Here is a 17,579-nt window from a genome sequence, read left to right on the forward strand (position 1 = left end):
AGCCCAAGTGCAAGAACATCTCCAAATCATACAACAGCAACAGGGCATGATTCAACAATTGACCCAAAGAGCGGAAGCGGCAGAAGATCTGCTAAGGCAGGAACAAAGGGACAAGGAAGAGCTCCAAGCCCAGATGGATAATTTACAAATTAACCAATTGACAGCAGAAGCGGCCAATCATTTGGCCCAGTAGCAATTAGATGAGATGCAAAGCACCCATCAAATAGAGCTGGCCCAAAAGGACAAGCTATATGCCTCGGCCCTGGAGATCAAAGACCAAGAATGTCAAAGCCTGCGACGACTAGCAGCAAATAGAATTCTCAAAGAAACAAGGCCATCAAAAAGCTCAAGAAAAATATTAAGGTTTTAATCGAAGAGGACGAGCACCAACAAGCCAGCCTGATGGCAGATTACAAAAGCGTGCTGACCGACATCACCAAAGTAAGGGACGAGCTAAAGGAGAAAAACAAAGCCCTAAAAGTCCTTACCTAGGCATTCAGCAGAAATGCAGAAGAAGTTGGAAATGGACATTGCATTACTCAAGGCCATTCATCGAGCAGAGTCCCATGCTACTTTTAACAAGGAGCTCCTAATGGTAGATGCAGCCCAGAAAAAGCAAATAGCAGACCTCTGACAACATCTCAAAGACAAGGGCAAAGGCAAACAAGTAGAAACACCAATCCCAGAGGCATATGAGCAAGATCAGGCAAGAATGGAAGGGCAGTTGGAGAAGATGGCGGAGGTGGGATTGAAGTTGAAATCAACCCTAGTCCCGCTCCGATCACCACTTATCACACTCACCACCTATCAATAAGCACTGCACTTTAAGGCCCTCCCACTAGACATTCCATTAGATGACACATTTCTGCCACACCACTTCATCACACTCATCCACAAATTCCCATTTCATGTCCATCTGGTGTTGGCAATGCACTTTTTTCAAGGGGAACTCACCCTAGAGAACCCCTCCGATATCTATCAATTGAGCCTTCACCCCATTTTGCTTAATCTCAAGTCATGGTGTATCATGCTACTTGAAAGCCATGACTTGGAGAAAGATAATATTATAGAGCTTAATATACCCACCGACCTAACCACATTTCCCATAAATCACGATGAAATCATCGGTGGGATACGTTGGTTAGAAGATACAGCTCGGCCTTAGTCCGGCAAACTTATAAATTTCTTACAAACCAAGGAGCCCTCCTATATCCCCCAAAGAGCATCCTCATTCTTTTTTATAGAATAACCAATCTTTTCCAAAGGCATCTTGATGCCATTGATAGCATCATACTTTTTGATGACAATTTTATCGCCTATTCCCTCAATTTTGCCGATGAACCCACCTCCTTTGACCCTCATCCGGCACACCAGGATATAGAGCTCCCAGATGTCAACACCGGAATAGACATGAGACCAGAACCATCACAATCACCTCCACAACCATCCACCTCCACCACTCCATCACCACACACATAAGCGACAACACCACCTCACAACATTGCTTCCACATCACAACCCACCACAACCCCGCAACCACCTCCCCCACCACTCACCCTCACTACACCAGCCGCTCACAGTGTACCTCTCAAACCATCATCACAACCACTACCACCACCCACATCACTTCCACCGGTGCTAGGATTAGGGCTGACGGCAACATATTCAGATGATGATCGCTTTCCAACAGAACTTCCTTATAATGATTTACATATGCCCCCTACCGCTATTCTTCTTCACATAGGAACCATCTGCCACGCAAGACCCTGATCGACGCATCAAGCACGATTAGGAGATTAAACTTTGGGAAGAACGAAGGGTGCCAACAACTGAAGAAGCCGACACACCAATGAGCACATTGCTCATGGTGCTCGGGTGAAATTCTCACTTCCATGAATTCCGAAGGTAGCATCTAGGGCACACAAGAGGAGATGACATGCGGCCAACTCTCAAGAACTTCGGCATCCAACCAGAGTGGAGACTCAAGTACCTACGAAAAAAATCTTTTTGGCTACAATACATTCATGCACCCCCCTCCATAAGGGTCAATCCTCAATATATGCCCTATAGGAGAAGGTACTCGTGGCAGGTATTCCAACAATTGTAGTAGCAGGATCCGATGTATTTATACAATTTTCCACAACTTCCCCATTGGGAAGTAGTTACTACCCTCAGATTCTGTACCAAAATCGAAGAGTGTATCCAACGGTACCAAGACATACCAGATCTAGCCTTTATTGCCACGATTGATTATCTACAACTTATTCTTTTATTATTAAAAGAATGCCCTAGGTCGCATGAGGAGGATTGGAAAAGGGTGCAATCTGAGATCGTTTTTGACTTTAATAAAGGACCAAATCTCAAGAAATTAATATGGCTATATTACAGGGTCAGGAATTTGCATGCATACCACATCGCAATTTTTGAAGACATGCACGATACCAATTTTTGGAAGCCCTATTATGCCTTTTGCAGCAAGGAACATCAACTTTTGTCTCGTTTCAACCTAATCGCCTAATCGACTGGGTGCAGTGAGAACATCTTTTGCAAGGAAGCTGAAGGATTCCGAGGATGGAATCTACCTCAGGAAGGGGGGTATGTTAACAAATATTAACATTACTCTTTGTTTGTTAACAAAGGTTAACATTACTCCGACATATGTTGTATATTAGAAGAGCCAATAAGTTGTTCCCAGCACTAGGGATAGAATAGGGAGCAACCATAAAGGAAATTGCCTTGGAACTATGTAATGAAAATGACTTTAGTCTTTAAAAAGAGGGCTAAATGTAATTAGGGTTAGGGCTGAACCCTTAAAAGCCCATGTATAAAGGCCAACTTTTGGTCATTTTGAGGTTACTCACTTGAGCAACAAGCTTCCCTTACATTGTCTCCCACTCTTTTGTGTTGTCATTGTTGTTGTTCTCCTTTCCTTCTTGTGTTCATGATTACGTATTCACCCTTCACCATTCTCACGCATCGATTCTCCTCTCTCTCCTCTTCTTCTCCTCTTGTTTGAATGCATGAATGAGGGAGACTGGGAGCAAGATTGACACTCTTGCCGGTTGGAAGGTTTAGTAGCTTTCAAACGAAGGTTTAGTAGCTTTCAAACGAAGGTTCATGTGAAGGATCAGCTCTTCACAAGCTCATGCCAAGTTCCCCACCCATGACATGTTAAGAAGGAAACCTTAACAATCCTTGTGAGGCAGAACTCTATTCTTTTCTCTTGCAATTACAGTTTTTGATTTTGTAGAATGTCTGAGAATCTATAAACTAATGTTAGTGAGAAGCTTGAGAAGGACAACTTCCAAGCATGGAAGTTCAGGATGACAAACTTCCTTATGGAAAAGGGAGTATGGCCATTTATCAATGGTGATGAGCAGGAACCAATTTTGAGTGCTGCTTCTACTGCTATGGATTTGAAGACCTTTAAAGAGTGGCATGAAAAGGATAGGAAGGTCATGTACTGGTTGTCAGTCAGTGTTTCAGACTCAATGATTGTGCATATACAGGATGAAGAGATGCCAAAGGAGGGAGGGGATACATTGGTGAAGATGTACAACACCAATACCATTGCGCAATAGATGCAGCTCAAACAGGAGTTGCATAATGTGCAGAGAAATAAGCTGAATATAAATAAGTATTCCATGAAGGTTAAAGGCCTTGCAGATTCTCTAGGCTCAATTGTAGCACCTATTGATGATGAGGACTTAGTGTCTATGACCTTGAATAATCTTGGGAGAGAATATGACAATTTCGAACGTCCATTGGAGTCCGAAAGACCTTTCCTGATTTTGAGGAACTTGTTGCTCTCTTGTTGAGTGAAGAGCAAAGGAATGGTGGTTCATCCACAGGAAGTTCTCAAGAGTCTACATTCTACTCAAATCAAGATAAAGGCAGAGGTAGAGGAAGAGGCCGTTTTGGTGGCCGTTCATGAAATAACTAATAGCAACAACAAGTAAACCAGTCCTTTGGAGGAGGACGTGGTAACTCGAGACAGGGGAACCAAGAGGACGCAGTTCATGGCAAAGAAACCATGCAAGTAGATAGCAACATAGAGTGCTATTATTATGGGAAGCTTGGACATAAAGAGAGGACCTACTATAAAAAGCAAAATGACATCACAAATGGTTGTGGCAAAGCAACTATGCATCATCCAGTGGGTATGGTGATGACAGGAATGAGCGCCTTTTTGTGATGCAACACATGGTTAACTCCATGATAGAAAATGATGTAGATTGTAAAAATGTATGGTTTGTTGACTCAGGTGCTTCTAACCATATGACCAGTCATTGGTGATTCAGTGATGTCAGAAACTTGGAAAAGCCTAGTTATGTTGAAACAGGTGATCACACTACTCATCCAATTGCACAGGTTGATAAGGTGCCATTAGCTATGCAGGATGGAAGAACAAAGTACTTGTCAGATGTACTTCACGTTCCAGACATCACCAAGAACTTCGTCTCAGTTGGCCAAATCGTAGAGTAGGGTTTGCATGTCAGTTTTAATCTTGAGGGGTGCTTTGTTGAGGATTTGAAAAATCAGTGCCACTTGGTTTTGCAAAAGGCAAAAGAAATGGCAGATGTACTTCATGTTCCGAACATAACAAAGAATCTGGTTTCAGTTGGCCAGATGATTGAGCAGGGTTTGCAGGTTTGGTTTAACCCTGATGGTTGTTATGTTGAAGACTTTAAAGACAAGTGCAGGTTGGTTGCAAAAGGTAATAGAGTGGGCAGAATGTTTACGTTGAATGTAAACATGCCTGAAGTAAGTGCTGCGATGTTTGCAAATGGTTCAGGAATTGGTGCAGACACAGACATTTGGCATAAAATAATTGGACATGTGAATGTGTAGAGAATGAAGTCTATGCAGACTAAAGGAACTGTGAGAGGATTGCCAAAGTTTAAAGTTGAAGGTATGCAAAAAATATGTGAAGCATGCCAATTTGGAAAGCAAACAAAGCATGTATTTCCACATAATAGAAATGTGAGCAGAAATGCACTAGATGTTGTGCATTCAGATGTATGGAGTCCTACGAAGACCATGTCTATGGGAGGCTGCAGGTATTATGTGACATTTATTGATGACCTCACAAGGAGAGGTGTCATTGCAGATATTGAAATATGGCCCAAGCACATTGGCCACGTAAATATACAAAGGCTGAAATCTATGCAAACGTAGAGTATTGTTGCAGGTTTGCCAAAATTTAGAGTGGATGGAATGCAAAAAGTATGTGGAGCATGCCAAATGGGCAAGTAGGCCAGACATGCATTTCCACGTAGTGCTAAAGTAAGCAACAAGGCCTTGGAAGTGATCAACTTAGATGTGTGGACAACCAAAGCTCTCTCTTGGTGGATGTCATTATTACATGAGCTTCATTGATGATCACACAAGGAAGGTATGGGTGTATTTTATGAAGCCTAAAAGTGAAGTGTTCAGCCACTTCAAAGCTTTTAAGGCCATGATTGAGAAGGATAAGGGCATGCAGATAATAGTTCTCAAATCTAATAGAGGGGAAGAGTATTTTTCAGAAGGATGCAGTGATTATTTGAAAGAGTAGAGAATTCAAAGAAAATACTCATGCAGATCTATCCCTTAGTAGAATGCGATTGTAGAAAGAAAGAACAAGCACATTGCAGAAGTCACAAGGGATATGCTAAATGAAAAGAAGATGCCTGATTATTTTTGGGCTAAAGCAGTAGCAACTACTATGTATATTATGAACAGAACCCCTACTGCAGTTGTCCATGGCATGACACCTGAGGAAAAGTATATAGGCAGAAAACCAGATATTTCACACTTGAAAGTATTTGGTTGCATTGCTTATGTTCATGTTCCTGTGATGAGAGGAGAACTAAGCTGGATCCAAAGGCAGAAAAATGCATCTTCATTGGGTATTCTCTACAGCAAAAAGAGTAGCATTATTACAACTCTTCCACGTGCAAGATGCAAGTGAGCAGAGATGTAATTTTTGATGAAATGAGCTGTTGGTATAGTCCAGCAAAAGTTACAGAAATGCGGGAAATGGCAATGCTGTTGTAAATGTAGAGCAGTAATCACAAAGTCTGAGTGGATTTGGTGAGTCCTCAAATAATGGATCCAATGCATGGATAGGGAGACTGTGATCTAGTGGCTCTTCTCATGGTAGTCCAGATAGTGGTACACAGGTATCACGTAAAGGGAAGGAGAAGGTGTACCCTGCACCTATCTTTGATGTCTCATGTGGTCACTCTAATGTTGATAGAGAGTCGAGTGGATCAGAAATGAGCCTTCATGAGGAACTTGGGATTCCTTCAGTTGTTACTCCAAGTGTAAGAAAAAGTAGGAATGTTGTTAAGACTCCTGGAGGTGATGCAGGTACATGCAGGTCAACACGTGTTAAGTATCCTGCTAATTGGATAAGATTTGCTGGTTTTTCAGCCCATCATTATGCATATACGGTCAAAATCCTAGAAGAACTAGAGCCTACTTGCTTTATCGAAGCAGTTGGAAAGAAAAATTGGGAGGTAGCCATGGATGAGCACATGACAGCCTTGGATTGATGCCTTTGCCTCATGATAAGAAGGCGACTGGCTCCAAGTGGGTATAAAAGGTGAAGCATAATGCCGATGAGTGTGTGAATATAAGGCAAGGTTAGTTGCCAAAGATCTGCACATACATATGGCATTGACTATGAGGAAACCTTCAATCTAGTTGCAAGGATGGCAACTATGAGAGCAATAATTGCTATGGCTGCTGCAAAAGGATGGTCTTTGCAAGTGGGTATAAAAGGTGAAGCATAATGCCGATGAGTGTGTGAATATAAGGCAAGGTTAGTTGCCAAAGACCTGCACATACATATGGCATTGACTATGAGGAAACCTTCAATCTAGTTGCAAGGATGGCAACTATGAGAGCAATAATTGCTATGGCTGCTGCAAAAGGATGGTCTTTGCATCAAATGGATGTAAAGAATGCCTTCTTGCATGGTGATTTGCAAGAAGAGGTTTATATGATGCAGCCAGAAGGTTACCAAGATGATGCACATCCCCATTTGGTTTGCAGGTTGCGCAAAGCCTTGGATAGCTTAAAACAGGCACCCAGGGCATGGTCACACAAGATAGGCCAGTATGTTGACACCATTGGATTTCAGATTTCCAATGCAGACTTTTCACTTTATGTGAAAAGAATAGATAGATGGATTGTACTGGTAGTCATCTATGTGGATGATTTAATTGTTACAGGTAACAGTGATGTAGACATTGCTGATATGAAGCTACATTTGAAGCAGAAATTTGAAATGAAGGATTTGGGAGAGCTAGTTACTTCTTGGGCATTGAAGTTATTAGATCCCTAGTGGAATATGGTTGTTGCCGAGGCAGTATGGATTGGATATGATGTCCAGATATGCAATGATAGGTTGTAAGCCCATCTCTTTATAGTCATTTATGTCACCATCTTTTGTTAGGTAATACTGGTGGCGTAATTTGATAGCCATGTATGTTTGGATTGGGTTCACATATGAACCGTGTATTCTAGGGTTACACATATAGTGTATATCCATCTTAAATTGTATTGTTGTTGTGCTCTAAAGTAAAGATAGCCTTCACCCTCCAACCTTGTGTCCTCTCTCTTTTGTGAGTTGTGAAGAAAGTTGCAGTCGTGAGTCTCCTCCCTCTCTTCCTACTTCTTTACACACTCAACTTACCACTCTCAGTTACATATGATCCAGGATGCCCGAGATCTTAGCCCAACCACTTACCATCAGCAGATTGCAACACGCACAAGCTCACAATCTCGTGGTTCGGTGTCTCATCCAGGTGAGACAAGACCTAACAACATCATCTCCTGATTGAAATGATATCTCAAAAAATAAAGAAAAGTACTTGTGAAACAAAGTGAGTGCACATGCAAATGTGACTACTAGGTGATAGGTCTAACATGGACTAGGCCGAGGCCCACTATGTCTCTCCCATCTAGTGATGTCCAAGCAGCTGCCATGCAAGTGCAATGTGCAAAACAAATGCGGAAAAAACCCATCCAAAAACAACCACTAATCGTAGATGTGGGCATGGTCAAAATGATATCAAAATAATTGTAGTGGTCCATCCACTCAGCCTCCTAAATACTGATAGAATGAGTGGCTTACCGATCCCTCAACACCATCCCCGCTCAACTCACTTAAGTGTTGGAAAATACGGCACTGAACCTTAACCCAAGTGACAGCAATCAATAGTAACCATAACACATCCGATTGACACTAGTCTAAGACAAAAATAAAAGCAAACACACCATACAAAATCAATAAAAAATCCCAAAAATCCCACCAAACAGTAGCAAACAAAACAAAAAATTGGAGAATACACCTAGCTAGACGGACCTCAGCTATCACACTTTGAGTAAACATTGTTTCTCTATAAAAGGGTTTGGGTATTCACCTAAGACCTTAGACGTGGATGGTTTGGTGGTTGGAACAATTGTGACTGGCAGAGTTGGTTTATGTGGTGTGGTCCTGAGACTTTCCTTCGTTGATTTTGTTGATTGTGACCGGGAGGAGACTATGGCAGTGTCCTTGTCAGATCCATTTTGGATCATGACTTTTTTTCCCCCTTTCTTATAGCTATGGCTTTCTTTTCCTTGGATTGTTTGGGAGCCTTTGCCTTAGGCTAGGGTTGTGAGGGTCTATCTTGAGAGGATGTTTTCTTCTTTTTGTGCAGGACCTTGGCTTGCAAGTGGGTCAAGACATTCAACGAAACTATTGAAACTATACCCCTTTGAATGCCTACAGCAGATTGAGACTAGTGATTACTAGCGGGGGAGGTTAGGGTCTGTTAGGGAAATTCTAATAAAGGTGTTCCACACCACATTTTCCACAATTGGGTGCAAGGGCTGAGGTTGGTGGTGGAACAACACGAAAATGCTTTTTAGGACAATGTACGATTCTATGAGTTTTTCTTGGCAATGTTAGCATCACATAGGTCCTGTCTAAGTCTTAAGAGGGCATTCTAACTGCCTATGAGGCACTCCACATTTATAACATTGAAAGGGTGGACATTTAGTCAGACTATTTATGTCCCTAGTTTTTGATTGAAAAGTTATGCTTTGGAAGAACACAAATCCTATAATGAATTCCTTGTGTAGGCTAGTTGCTCGAGCAGGAGCATTTCTTGAATTTGTAGTGGGTGGAATCAATGGGAGCTCTAGATGGTAAGCCTCATGATCAATGTGTATTGGGTTGAAGGTCACATGGGTAGGATGTGCAGGTGGTACTACATAGTCTCTAGTGAATTCATAGCCAGGGGTAGAACCATATTCATCATGGTAGGTGGGAGTAGCTGAAGGTCTTGGCCCTACCTGTGTAAGGGGTGGGTTCGTAAGAGGAATCAGTTGTCCTTTGGATATGGCATTCAAAGCATTAGGGGCTAAGCCTTCATGATAAGTAGGTGGGGTACTTGGCCTTGGTATGCTGGAATATGGAGGTTTTGCTACTACATGATAAGGGGGTCGAATTAGCAATTTGATAGTGGTGTGAATAGGCATGGGCCTTGCAACAAATCCAAGGTGACTCCTTGGATCCACATCCTCAAATGAGGGGTGACTCGTTGGGACTCTCGGTCCACTACATGGTCCTTGCACAAATGAGGGATCTAGTGCTACCACGGGGGCGACACTACTTGATGGTGCATACTACTCTAGGATGAAGTTGGGACTCATGGGAGGTCTAGATCAGGTCATTGACTCTGAATTGAGGCTTGGCATGGGAGTGGGCACAAGCATTGCATGTGGCATTGAGGCCTGTGCCATTACATAGGACATGGTATAAGATGTTGGGCCTTGAGGAATTGTAGTTGACTTGCATTACATGCGAGGATGACACCGACATCTCTTGTGCATCCGCTAGTTCTGGATTCTCATTATGCCTCATGTGCCCTTGGTGTGTTTGTGATTCTTAAAGTGCATGCCTAGGAGGAAACCTGGGCAATGGGGGCCCTTCGTGACCAAGTTCATGAGATTGCATTCTTCGCTGGATATCAGGTGCTATCTCAATTGGCGAGTGAACTGCTTCTTGATATGGCAACCATGGATAGGTTGGTGGCATTACAGGGTTGTTTGAGCTCGGATATACTGGAACATACTCAGTGAAATAGTAGTCCATGGCATACTACCCTAATGGAGGTAGTTCAGTGGCTGCAGCAAAGGATTGGCTACTATTAACCATATGGGTTCAAGTCTATGGTCATGTGCATGTGGCATTTGGCTCAACCCTAACTTGGGATTCAAGGAGGATAAACAAAAGAAAGTATAAAGAAATGACAAAGTCACTCACCTCTTGAAAAGTGACTCTCCATTTCGAATCTTGTGTGTATGTGCTCTTCCACCCGTGTGTATGTCTTCTTCTCTTCTTGGTGTGGACGTCCCTTGGACGAAGGTGGTGAGGGATGAAACTTCAACTCAAAATCTCAAAAGTCAAAGTCATCCGATCAAAAGACAAGCGGCACCTCTGAGGAGTCCATCTCAGAAGGAGAGGTGGAAGGAGTGGTGTTTGGTTTTTGCTTTGGCGTGGATTGGGGGGACAGTGAAGGAAATGGAGAATTGGGAGGAGAATTCAACCATGTTTAAGGAAGAAAAGGTGGATCATAATAGTCTTTGCCAACAAAATGAGCTTCTTAATAAAATCAAAAATTCCCAATATAGCTAATTATCGACTAGATAAGTATTTTGGAAGAATGGCTAAGTGTAGCAGTGATATCATTGAAGCTTGGTTGCACAAATGGGAGGAAGCCTTTGCCATTTGTGAAATCAGAGTGGATATGAATAAGATCCGTGAAGCCACTCATATGTTTGTTGAGGCGGCGGATCGGTGGTGGATAAAAGAACAACGAGATGAAGTTGCAGCGACCAATTGGGAAGGGTTCAAAATTGAATTTAAGAAGCACTTCCTTCCTCGTGATGAAGCATTATGAGCTTGGGATCAGTATAGGAATCTTTGTTAGAGGAATTTGTCTCTAGCAGAATATACATATAAATTTAGGGAGTGTGTCATGAAGATGATTGAATCCATTCCTCATGCAATCTAGATGAAAGACTTTATTTATGGTCTGAATGAAAATATAAAAAGGGAAGTATGGGCAAAGTATGACACTTCTTTCGATCCCTAAGTTTTACATCCGGAAAGGCAAAGAATGGACGCCTTCTCTAGGGCCAAAGAGATGGGGGAAAATCCCCAAGATGATTGATGAAGCAATATTTATGAGATGCACAAACTAGTGAGGGCTGAGATCCGCCTCATATGGGAAAAAATTGTACAAGAAGTGCAAGAAAAGACAAATGCAATGATGGAGAAACATTTGGCCGACATGTACGCAAAGATGAAAGGCGATATGCAAGCCAGGCCTTAAATTTGATGCCTAATGTAAGGCTTCATGGAAAAAAAAATGAAGCTTTGGAGTCCACAAATGGGCTTCAAATTGCAACCTTATACAAAATTTTGGGATTCATAATTTTATAAGATATCTAAACTATAACACTATAATATATATACTATAATACTATAATACTATATATATGTATATGTGTGTGTATGTAAAGATATATATTTGCACTGTATTATATATATATACTATATAGTATATATATTATAATTTATATACTATATTTTTTTGAAGCCTTGGTGATTTAGGAGGGCTTCAATTTGAAGCCTTGCATGAAAAATTGGGCTTCATGGTTGAAGCCTTTAGAATATTGCAGGGCTTCATTTGAAGCCCTGCACAGCCATTGAAGCCCAAAACGGGCTTCAAATTTAAGCACTGATGCAAGCCCAAGTGAGAGCTGAATTGCAGGTGGAACAAGTGCTAATGTGAGCTGAGATTAGAAAAGAAATGCAAGAGGAGATGCAAAAAGATAGGGCTGCAATGAGAGCAGAAAAGGATAAAGAGATAACATACCTCAAAACGAGGTTGGACACTTGCAAGAAGGAAATAGATGCAAGTAAGAAGGAAATAATCTCATGCAAAAATAAGATTGAGGCACAAAAGGCACCTACAGCCACGCCGAAACTAGCAAAGGAAGTGGAAAGCCTAAAAAAGGACATGCATACATGGGCTACTGTGGTGGAAGGAGCCAAGAAACAAATGGAAAATGTCACGAAAGAAAATGCACCATGGATTGATGTAACCAAGAAAAACCATTGCATACGATCTCTTGAGCCTCGATTATCATCTACTTCTCAATCAAGGGATTACGCATTGTTGATGGCCTCTAGTTCCATGTTGCCTTGATTGATACATCCTTTTAGCCTTGGCGATTGGTTGGGCTTCCTTCTTCAACTAAGGGGGTACTTGTAGATGCCTTTTCTTTCCACTGGGGTCAATGATGGAGTTCTACAAGAGTCATTTCTTACATCTTACCCAAGATGGCTTCGTTACTCGGTGCAATATGTGGACATACACCTTACTCACGGCATGCGTGCTACGATTGGACAGATCCATACTGCCTCTCATAGACTAAGGACCCGAGACTGGCAGATGGGCATATATAGCAACAGGAACAGACAACAGACTATGCCAGTTTTGTGGTAGAGAACTTGAAACGGAGGAACGCTACATTTGCAGGCGCACAATATACTATGATGTACGAGGGAGATACCATTGTCTTTTCTGTGAGGGTTTTGGACGTCTTTGCCGCATCATGGAGTATGAGGACCAGAGATGCTTGGGGCTCCTCATCACATAGACGCCGCACATCATTGCTCTGTGCGAGGACACCTACTCGCCCGGAGGGACCCACACAAAGAGCCTTGACTGACTTCTTTAGTACCCCAGCTCACCTAGACACTCCCCCTCAGACATCACAAACCCAACGCCGTGGAGTTACATTGGATAGAGCAGTAGTGCTTTGCTGCACCCGATGACCCAAGCCATCTAGACCACGCCTGAGAGGCCCACACCATCAACAAATTAGAGCCATCATTGTGCATCATCAGAGGCTCACCCCCAGACGTATCAGCAGGACAACGTTGGATACTATCCTACCCATACAGATTCGCACATCCTAGCAACATGCTCACACTCTTGCCTGCATCTTACTTGGATTTGCGGTCTATGCAATCTAAGTGGCATTAGTGTGACCTAGGCATAGACGACGTCCTGCTTGGTGTCCTCAATGAAACGAGCTGCCTCCAAGTAGTTAGGGTGCAAGGAGGGTGAGGTACTCATGGGTGGACAGCTTGGCCCTCTCCCATCCGCCTTCATTCTCTCCCTACTCCATGCTTTCCCTCGCACCATAGTCACCAGGTAACGGGAACGGGAATGGGAATGGCATGGCCCTAATGGAACGGGAACGGCCTCTAAGGGATTCAGGAAATGGGAACGAGAATTCAACGTCAACAACATGCATGCCTACTAAAGATTCAAAGCTAGAAATAATTAACAAAATACATATTCCATTGCAAGGACAATAAAAAGAGCAAAGAAATGTGTGATGCTTCATTATAATAAACCTCATGGATCAAATCACATCATCATACGAATGGTGGAAAAGAATAAAAAATAGCATGAAACAATCTCAGTGAACACGATACAATATTGCAATTTAGCATGCTGCATCAACTATCAATATCATCAATGGAAGCATCATCAGATTCAAACCCTGCTACAGCTCCCAATGTCGACCCCTGTGTCCAAATGATAGGCATCATAATCGTCTGAATTTGAATAGAATTTGACCTCTACAAATCCCTCCCCTTGAGGGCAATACATCTCACTGAGCAAGCGTAGGTTTGCAGACACATAAAACCAAGTCATTGGTTCTTTGCGATCTTGATACCCGTTGTTCTGTCAGGCTGCTATTCATGCAGATCTTGCATTTTTTTCATGCACAGGAGATTATGCCATTTCTAACCTTAGAATCATGTATTTTTTCCATAAGAGAAGACTGAGTTTTATATTGGCGTTCCCATTTCCAGATCCCGTTTCTAGCCGTTTACGCCATTTTCAAAACGGCCAAAAGCGGCATTTCCTTGTGACACAAACTACTGCACATTCTTCGTAGTTTTGCCATTCCACAGAAAGTAATGTAGCTGCTTCCCTGTTCCAGGACATAGGAAATGCCATTTCCTGTGACTATGACTCGCACAGGTTGAAGCATGGATCGGCCCTAAGGGCGGAGAGCTCTTATCGACGTAGTGGTCTGCAAGTGATGTGCGTCTACGATGGCACTGCGTGCCAAACGGTTCCAGTTGATCGTGATTTTTAGGCTCCCCCTTCTTTGGCCTTACTCGCAGGATGTCAGGGCTTGGACTATGCTAGAGCTTTGTAACTTCTATGGGATGACTCTTGCATAGGTCTCTAGTTGGCTAGAGAAGGCTTATGTCCATGGTACCAAAGGGCTCACCCCCCTGTTTAGAGTCTTGGGGAATGATTTGGATTACCAGACCTCCCCCTCTAAGCCATCACAAAAGCATTAGTGTGGTAAAAAACATCACCATACCATGAAACTAAAGTTCTTTTTTGAGAGGTAATTTGGGAAGCTAGTAGATGATTAGTGATCACTATGGTCTTTTTTTGTAAGTCAAAAATATACGAGGAATATGTTTTGAGTAGTTTGGTGGTCATCAGATGTATGAACATGGTTGACATACTATGTATTTTGAAGTTTTTAATGCAAAAGGATGTGCAGTCTTGTTCTTTTTGGAGGGGTGCAAAGGTTGTTTTGGTGGAATATGGTGAATGATTGACTTGGATAGGGTCAAGGGGGGCCAAAGGGGGTCACTAGCATTAATAAGGGGGTTTCTTGCTACACAAGGCACCTCATAAATTCATGATTTTCATGCTAAAAGAGGAGGGAAGGCAAAAAAAACACAAATCTATGTATGGGTTGATGGCAATAATGGGCAAAAAGCAAAAAGAAAGTGTGGCATTTATGGAGAAAATCTTTTATGGCTTTTTGTGGAGCACATATATCAAGGGATCACGACTAAAATCAATATTTTTCTCCTCTGGCATGCATCTCTCTTCTCCATGCATGGTATTCAAAGCAGGGGGTGCTATACATGTAGGTGGTCAAATCTTCTCATATCTTTGGCAATCAAGGCAAGTTTGGAAGAGGAGGAAAGCATGAGCTCAACTATAAAAGACCATTGAGGGACTCTCATCAGGAGGCCATCAAGGAAGCAAGTCATCACTCATCAGACAAAGAGGTAGTCGGTCAGCTTGTGCTCAGTCTTTTGTTATCTTCACATTGGTAGTTGATGTTATGAGCCTACTAGCTCTCTTGTATCTACATCTCCTTGATCTAGTTGCTTTGGAAGCCTATGTTCTTGCTCTTGGATCTTGTAATCTCTCTTCTATGATTGTATACACTTGATGTTGTTCTAGAACTCCTTTCTTTGCAATATATGCTTCTATCTTGCAATTCTTGGTCGTAGAAATCTATGGTTAAGAAAAGTGAAGTTCTCTTTCTTTCTACATGTCACATGTGATGCACTTTCTTGATTGTTTCTACTCTCCGATGTGAGATCTTGTTATGAGTGATTTCAGCCTTGTATCATTGATGTGGTCTATGGCACAATACGATCTATGAGCTTTGTTGGCATTGTGATGTGTATCTCGCAAGCACGGTCTATCATGTTCTTGTAAATCGATTGCATCTCTTTCTCTTGGATGTTTTCTATGCCCTTGGTCCAAGGATTGTGATGTTTTGATTGTGATCAATTGTCTATGCTTCTCTTAAGGTTCAATTGTGGAGTGGCTCTATTCGTGTCTTGAGGTTTATGGTATTGTTCATGTTGAGGGCATAATGGTGGCTTCTGTTTCTTGGGTTGTGGTGAGAACATACATCTCAGCATCTTCGTTTACATGCCGAGAACCCCCCTTCTTTGACTTTGACCATGAGCAGACAGCTGTTTAGGACCTACCACTCCTCATGAGTCTGCACATCATCGCTTGGAATGTGAATGGGTTTCATTCATCAGGAACCCAAGGTCCTAGGAAGATGACCTTGAGGCAAGAGCTGCAACCAGCCATGGTAGGACGGTTGGATATGTTTCTATTTTATAGAAGCACAAACTTTCAGAGACATAAGCTAGTAGGTGTGGGAAGGTCCTTCTAGAATGCTCTCACACTTATTGGGAACCTTCGATTGGTAAGCAAAAATGGAGTGGAGGGGTTTGTACTTCCCTTGGCACTTCGATCTCTCAGTGTGTATTTGGTCATGGCACTTGGTCCCGAGGGGGGCACTGTGGGTCGGCTTGGAGCTTGAGGGATCTAGGATCGAAGTCCTCAACATTTATGCACCCACTGATATTTGGAGGAGAGCTACTTTTTGTAGGATACTAGCAGAGACAATTCTGAAGATGGACTTCTAGATTGTTGGAGGGGACTTATGGAGGACCAGCAGGGCAAAGGATCAGAGTTCATTGTGGCATCTCACAGATAGAGCAGACCACGTGGGAGACCTTCCTGTTTGCAGTTGGAGGGACCCCTCCTTCCACTCGCCGCTGCCTGAGAGTTTGGACTACTCTTGGGGCTTCCAGTAGGAAAGCGAGCATCTATTGGAGAGGCTGGACAAGTTCTATGTCAATAATTAAGCAATAGGTAGAGGCAAGTAGTTTGGAGTAGTGTCTGAGATGATGCTCTCAGATCACGCCCAATGATCTTGACACTGGATTCAACGGCGCAGTCATTGGCCCCTCGATCGTGCAAGATTCTGGACTCCATCTACACTAGAGAGGAGGTGCATAGCCATCTCATCAAGCTCTAAGACACAGAGTGGGATGTTTGTGGGGACATGGTAGAGCAAGTCCCACAGACACTGATAGCCAACCGTATCTATCAAGAGACGGCTTTACCGGATTAACAAGAGTGGTGGGTGAGAGAGAGAGAGAGAGAGGCCTTCACAGAGACTTAGCCTCCATACAGCACTTGCAGCAAGCAACACCAGGTTCGAGGAGCTCAGGCTAAGGGCCCTGGTCCTTGCTAGAGGAAACGCTATAGCGACGCTTCGAGTTTTCCTTCCACACCTCCTTGTCCTATTAGGCTAGGAAAGGAGGCGGGATGAGTAGGGAGTTTTTCTAGACTCGTGGTCAGAGGACTGCACGAGACCAAGTTCGCAGTCTTACGGTTGTGAAGGGATGTCTTCGTATGAGCCAGGAGGAGGTCATGGGGATCGCCACAGATTTCTACCACTCCTTTTTTCAACAGGAGCAGCCCGCTCCCCGCACTAGGAGACGCCATGAGGAGGTGTGGAGGCATACCCAATCTATAGTTCAGCCCAGGATGGGGGAGGACCTCATGGCCCCGTTCACCACTGTAGCAAAGATGCAAGATGTTGTCATGGCAATTGATGGGCAGAAATGTTCAGGGGAGGATGGGCTTTCCAAAGCCTTCTTCACCACCTTCTAGAACCAGGTACATCAACTTCCCTCGTAGCCTTCTTGCAGATTTTCAGCAGAGGTCACATGCTTGAGAGCCTCTCCGCCCGCATGATCTATCTCCTCCCCAAAAAGGGAGATTGGCAAGAGATCCAGGAGTGGCGTCCGATCATCCTCCTCCCCACAGCTTACAAAATCCTCACCAAAATGATCAATGCTTGAGTGTGACTACTTC

This window comes from Cibotium barometz, chromosome 58 (genome assembly GCF_041138505.1).
Source record: "Cibotium barometz isolate CiBa-2024 chromosome 58, ASM4113850v1, whole genome shotgun sequence".
NCBI classification, from domain to species: Eukaryota; Viridiplantae; Streptophyta; class Polypodiopsida; order Cyatheales; family Cibotiaceae; genus Cibotium; species Cibotium barometz.